The sequence below is a fragment of the Ipomoea triloba genome, chromosome 6 (genome assembly GCF_003576645.1).
Source record: "Ipomoea triloba cultivar NCNSP0323 chromosome 6, ASM357664v1".
Lineage (NCBI taxonomy): Eukaryota > Viridiplantae > Streptophyta > Magnoliopsida > Solanales > Convolvulaceae > Ipomoea > Ipomoea triloba.
The window spans coordinates 18,997,099-19,004,443 of NC_044921.1; the positions used below are offsets into that span (position 1 = coordinate 18,997,099).

The window sequence follows — 7,345 nt, forward strand, 5'->3', positions numbered from 1 at the left end:
CAAAAAAAAAAAAAAAAAAAAAAAAAGTTGATGTATCATATCATAGAATTTCCCCCAAAAAAATCACTGAGCAAACAAAACTCGCCAGCTCCAGAACCTTCATTTCTCACAACTATCATTTAAATCACAAACCCCTCCATTCCGTTGCTCGATGATTTAGCGCCCGGCTTAACTAATAAACAACTTCATTTTTACTTCAACTAAACAACAGAGGCAACGACAAGAAGCGAGCGGTTACTAAAACGAATGCAATCAAATCTCAAACACGAAACCGCAAGTGAACAAAGCAACTGAAAAATCACCGCTCCGGAACCTCATTTAACACAAATGCGAGTCGAATCACGACATCAAACACTACATTCACTTGAATCAGAGCTACAGAAAGCACAACAAGCTCAGATCTAAAGATCGGCTCAATCCGCTACAAAAAGGCTAATAAAAAAAAACTCAAATAAATGCGGAAACTATCGCATTAACGGAAAACATGAAACAGAGAGAATGCTTACCGAGATAGTTGACGGAGAAGTGGCCGCTGTGTCTCCGATCTATGGATTCGCTGGAAACCGATAGTATTAAAGTGAGTGAGTGAGAGAGAAGGGAAATGAGAGTAGAGTGTGAAAGGAGGAGAGAAGCAAACGAAAAGTTGCTAAAGGATATTATTACATATAGTTAAAATAAATGAGAGAGAGAGAAAGAAATGGGTCGGTGGGGTCCACTTCCAGCCTCAACTTTGACTGTTTGGAGTGGACCGCCTCTTGCCCTCAATCTTCAAAACTTGTCACCACCAATGTGAGGCACATACGTCAATACTCAATACTAATTATGTATATTTTCAACTGTCCGGAAACAAATAATAATAATAATAATAAACAAATTTGGTGGAAAATTGTAGTATGAATAAACTTTAGTATATAAGTTTTTTTTTTCCTTCTAAAAATAAGAATTTTATCAAATTCATTTTCTTACACGGTTTCCTTCAAAAAAGTAAAAGTAAAATATGTGAAAATATTTTAGTCACCTTAATTAGGTTAGAGAAATAAGGAACAAAAAAGTGACTTGACATGGTTTTTTTTTTCTTTTGTCATGGTGATGCTTCTAAATTTAAAATTATGTAGATTCAATTTATTTCTTTCTTTTCAATCCAATGCATGGTTGCAGTAAACACTAGACGCTAGTAGGGCGATAGAATAACGCATAGATCGGCTAAAAATAACAATGTATGTGTGTGGGTGTATGTCATATATATAAACAAGTTAACTCAGTCGAGTTGGATGCCTAGGTGGCTGGCCGCTTAGGGATAATTCGCCTCAGTCTAGGGGTGCCTAGCGCTTAGGCGATCGCCTAGGCCAAATTTTGCAAGAATGCTACAAAGTAACAATCATTATCTGTTTCTCTTTGAAATGCAATGTCTATTGTATCTGTTTGACATTTTACGGAGTACAAGTGAAGATAGAATAAAATGATCATAATAAAGGCATTTATTGTTTGTTTTTTATTCAACACATTTTTCATTGTGTTTGAGTAGATTCTATAGCTTCATTTCGAATCATAACAATATTATTTTATTATATTAGTGAATTATTGATTTTATTTCTCTTTATTGTGAGATTTTATGCATACTTTTTCTTTTCAAAGGTCCACCTTCATTGTGTCATTGTGTAGTAAAGGGGTTACATCCCATAAGAAAGTTAATAGTATATCACTTTAATTTGAAGAAGCCAAAAAAAAAAAAGAAAAAAAAAAGAAGGTATTGAAGAGGTTTTTAAAAAATTATTAAAGCACAATTTATTTCTTCTTATTTTAATTTAATAAAAAGATTTTTGTAATTGAATATAGCCATTATTATTAATTTATAATAAGTGATTATGACTTCATTATACATCTCAAAATAATAATATAATTATTAACACCAAATAATTTAATTAACCTTCAAGTATTCCGCAAGCAACAAAGATCTTCTGGTTATATTTCATTCTTTAAGGAAATTATTACAATTTTAAATATATTATTGAATTTCATGATTTTGATTTGAAATGGTAGCAATATATTTATTAATTAATATTTAAACTATAGTAAATAAAATTTACAGGAAGCATTGGGGTCAAAAACCCATTATATGATCATTGTTGACTTGATTGGGTTTTCGCTTAAACAGTGGGGTCATATGTGTCAAAGTTAATTTGAACTTGGCAATTTTGAAGTTGAACATATCATTATTTTTGTATTGTATATCCTTTGCTGGCATTGTGCTTGTTTTTCTTCATTCTTTCCTTTTTTGGCCGTCATTGTACAGAATGTTTATTACTGTAATAAAAAAAAAAATTCAAAAAGAAAAAAAAATTATTATCATCTTTTTTTCCCTTGTTATGCTTATTATTTAAAACTTAAACTAACTTTTTAAATTTGTTTATTTTCTTTAACATGTGTATAACTATTAAGATATCATTATCTCTGTAATATTCTCTCACTTTTAAAAGTGGATCTCACATCCACATGACATCATCTAATTTGTAAATTATCTACTATTTTCTCTACATCCTGAAATACTCTATCACTCTCAAAAGTAGTCTCACTTGCCTTTTATATTATAAATATAGTAATAAAATAACAAATAAAAGATAAAAAAAAGGAAATAAAAGTCAATTGCAAACTTGCTATTATAGCAAGCTTGCAAGCCACATAAGCTAACAAAATAAAAAATAAATAAATTGATAAAAATCCGTATTACCTTCCACACCATCTTGAAAGGGGTTCACTTGCTGGGATAAGGATAATCTTAAAGATTTTGTATTATATTGAACTTCTACATATATGGATTTTATTCATAATGCTAGATTAGTTAACACACACACATTCCATGTATAATTTGAGTTGTTTTGTATTAATTGAAAGGGAAAATGGTCAAATAGCCATCGAGCTTTGCTTGGAAAGTCAATTAAGTCGTCGAACTTTTTAAAGTTACAATTAAGTACATAAACATGTCAATTTAGTTCATTAATGTCAAAATACATGTTAGCGACTAGTAATATCAAGTCACTAAAATCCGACAGTTGTGCGGTAATAAAAATCGACAACGGAGATCAAGGCGTCGCCATCTCCGTCAACTAGAGATGACGACCAAATTGGCCGCCATCGCCTAAGGACGAAGAAGGTGACGCCAGTCGATTGGAGATGGCGACCAAACTGGTTGCCTTCTCCGTCCTTGGTTCGGTCGCTATCTCTAGTCGCCGGAGATGGCCACGCCTTCTCCAGCGACGCCTTAGTATCTGTTGTCAATTTTTATCGTCGAACAACTGTCATAATTGTAGTGACCTGATATTACATGTCACTAACAGGTAATTGGGTCTTGATGAATTAAATTGACATGTTTATGTATTTACTTGTAACTTTAAATGACTTTTAATGTAAAGTTTGATGGCCTTTTGACTTTTTTTTCCTAATTGAAATAAATATATACAAGAAAGATCTACTCGACACATATGTCTATTTTACCAAGCACAATAAAAAAATTTTGAAAGAAGTTTTGAGTTTGTGTCAGACATTGCATTCTCACAATATTTAATACAAATTCAAAATTTTTACTATTTTATAATAGTATTGGATACAAGAAACACCAATGCTAATTGACACTTTTTAAAGTTCAAATATATAAAATGGGACCCCAAAAAATTACATAAAATCATATAAGATTAATGTAGAATTTATCACAAACAAATAGGGTAACACTCGGTCTACTTTGTAAAGAATCGTAAGTATTTTTTTAAAAAAAGTAGCACCCTTTTATTTTTTGAAGATTAATTTCAGTTTCAAATCATTAACTTTAGTGTCAATTCCATGTCAACTCCATCACTTTTGATTGATACATATTCAATCTTTTACTTAAAAATATATGATACTTGGGTATTTATTATAGACAACTTATGTGATTTTGATTAATCGAAATAAATTTGATTAATAGAACAATCTTAAGTAACAAACAATATAATATTTTTTGACATTTTTTATTTGATTAATCTCATTGTAATTCTTCACTTGTTAGGATCATAATACAGACTTCATCCAAAGCACACATTTAGATAACGGTTCTAGACTTTATCGTAAACAAAGTATAAAGTTTTATTTTGGATAACATATACTAATGATTAGTGTATTAAAGTAATTATAATAAACTCAACATACTTTTGTTTATAGTAAAATAATAACTAATCCAAACAAAATGAAGCAAATCTAATCTGATAATCTAATCTAATGATAGAAGAAGTTATACTCACACAAGCGCAGCAATGGGCTTTTGATATGATGTTTTTTATGACAAGACATCCCATGAATGATTGTTCTGTTTTTTTTTCTTCATTTTCCTTCCCTATTTTTTTGTTGGTGGCAGGCTGGCAGGACAGCAGAATATTAAATTGACCTAATCAAAGTAATGTACATGTTGTTCGAATTTTTAATTGACAATCAGAATCAGAAGAATGGGGACGACAATACAAGGACCACATGATGAAGGAGGGAAGCACAAAGAAAAAGAGATATGACACGCGTATTTTTTGTTACATTTTAAAATTTTATTGTAAAAAAGAGAATAAAAAAGTCTAATTTATTTATTTTTAAATGATGATAAAAATTCACAGTTATAATTTAATTGTGTACATTGGTAAGGAGGTAAATCAATATAGATTTCACATAGTTGATCAGTTCAAACAAATAAGGCAATAATTTGTCCAACTTTATTAAGTGACATATTGGTGGCATAAATAGTTGCAAATGGACTAAAATTGTCAATTCACGCATAACTTATACGTTAAAGATGATCACACATATGACTTAAGGAATTAAGTCTATACCACGAATATAACTGAAGGTCCAAAATATAATTTTTGCTTTAATTAATAAATAAAGATAATGAAAAACATTTGGGGTCGTTTTTGGTAAATGGTATGGTTATGGGGGCAAAAGTGAGATGGAACAATGATTATCTTCGTTTTGGCGTCGTATTGTCGCCCTAAATTCGGAGTTGGGACAATAGATGGAGGTCGTTTTCCTCCGGCAACATCTCATCTCCATTTCATCATGCATGCAAATACACCATTTAATGACACCAAAGAAAAAAATATTATTGCTTGTGAGTTGTGAGAGAAAAATGCAACACCTATGACCTACCCCTCTTTCACCTGGTTAAAATGTTGATTTATAGGTCACTCCTTTAGCATCCATAAATATATTTGATTTCCTTTATTTCAAAATAAATGCATTAGTTGTAAAAATATTCAATGTATTAAAAATAAATTTTTAGTATATTAAAATTATTTACTTTACGTAAATGGTCCACCTTACAATGTGAACTATGATCCATGGTGGCATGGTATAACGTATGGTATGGTTTAAAAAAAAAAATTAAATTTTACTCTCTTTTTTTTCCCTCTCTTTTGGAGTTTACCCTTCACTTTTTTATTTTATTTTATTTTTTATTTTTTCATATCATATGGAATTCAAAAGGATGTAGAGTGAAGAAAAAAAAAAGTAATGTTTAAAGAGATATTTTTCACTTTTGGTCTCGCGATTATTGAACCATTTTCATATTTGGTGTAAGACTTTTAAAACATTGCTACAATTGGTTCCTCTGACTTAATTTCATATCATCAATGACCAAATTAAATCATGCATGTGTTATATAAGTTACTTATTTTGAAGGAAAAAGTTATTTCTCACGTCCTTCGAGATAAATACCTTACATAGTAGTGCATGATCTAATTTAGTCACTAATGACCGAAAATTAGATTGAAGTGACCAAATGTGGCAAAGTTTTAAAAGTTTTGCACCAAGTGTGAAAATTGTTTAATAGTCGTAAGACTAAAATTGAAAATTTCTTAATAATTAAATTAAGAAAGTTATTATTTTGAGACAAATTAAAAAAATTGGATAGTGCAAATAAAATGAAAAGAAGAGAGCATATAGTTGAGCGATTAGAATTTAAAAATTATATGATGACTATCTAATGGCATGATTAAGAGGATATCAGCAAATGAGGCATATGATTAGGGTAGTAACTTCTAAATAGATGCTTGGTAACAACATACTTATTAACGTGTTGCTTGTTGATGAGTTTAAAACAAGCATCTCACTCTAACCAATCATTTTTATGTACAACTATAGAAGGAAATACCTTAACTTGTAACCTACACATAAGATTTGATTATTTAGAATTAGGGAAAGTGCTAATTAAGTACACAAATCACAGTTCTTTTAGGGCATATTTACTAACAGAAAACTGTTTTCTGTTTTATGTTTTTCAATTCTTCTGTTTTCATTCTCTGTTTTCCATTCTCTATTTTCTGTTTAGAAAATTTGTTTACTAACACTTATTTTTTCAAATTTATTTTTTTAGATTAACGTTATAAAATTAACAATAAATAAAAATATATCCGAACCAATAACCTATTAAGTTCACATAAAATTTACTTTAGATAATATTAATATTTTTTGAGCTAATATTTAAAATATGTTTGGATATATTTATTTGAATGACATGTATATAATATATAATTTTTATTTTGAACTTTGATATAGTAATATATGTAAAATTTCGATATCCGGTATCGGGACCAAACTTGTATCCGATATAACATAATTAAAAATATCCGAACGAATAACCAATTGAGTTCAATCAAAATATAAAACTTGATATAGATTTCAATTTTTAATTTTGATAATGTGAATGATGTATAATTTTAAGCATAAGCAAATAAGTTATGTTTAAACAAGTAATGCAAGTAGAAAAGATAGAATATTATAATGAATATAATCATAGTAATGAACACATATGTAAGTAGATAATTGTGAGAATGTGGTTATAGTGACATATAGTCTAATAGATGATAGCTGATTCTGTTTTCCATTTAGAAAACAGTTTTTTATAGTGTTTCAGTTTTCTTGAAAATTGGAAAATTATTTCCTGTTTTCAAAATGGAAAACTGTGCTAGTAAACATGTTTTCTGTTTTCTGTTTTCTAATTTTCCAAATTTCCAGAAAATTGGAGAAAATTTCCAGTTTGTTAAGAAAATGGTATATACCTAAAAGGGTATAATTGATTCCAACAAATAAAGCATTTTAAACGAAAATGAACAACTTATATGAATGGTTAAGACACAATAGTCTTGAATATTGAAGGTGAATCATTAACTTCATTAACTAATACAGACTACTTGAATCTTAGAACAAGATTAATGGTCTAGTTGGCAACAACGAGCGTGCAAGCTATACCCATGCCTGACTTTTCAATTATTTTTTTTTTTCACTCTAACAAAAAAAAAAAAAAAAAAAAAAAAAAAAAAAAAAAAAAAAAAAA

At 29.1% G+C, this 7,345-nt stretch overlaps 1 protein-coding gene across 2 annotated transcripts in view; it reads right to left on the reverse strand.

Annotated features, from left to right (window-relative positions):
• LOC116023099 (65-kDa microtubule-associated protein 1-like) overlaps window positions 1–652 on the reverse strand; it is a 5,883-nt gene extending 5,231 nt beyond the window's left edge. The window contains exon 1 of one of the 2 annotated variants that reach the window (XM_031264069.1): window positions 507–652. The gene's annotated coding sequence lies outside the window, so the exon portion shown is untranslated. The remainder of the gene's footprint in view (window positions 1–506) is intronic. The other variant, XM_031264070.1, reaches the window with a different exon arrangement.
• Window positions 653–7,345: the final 6,693 nt, after the last annotated feature.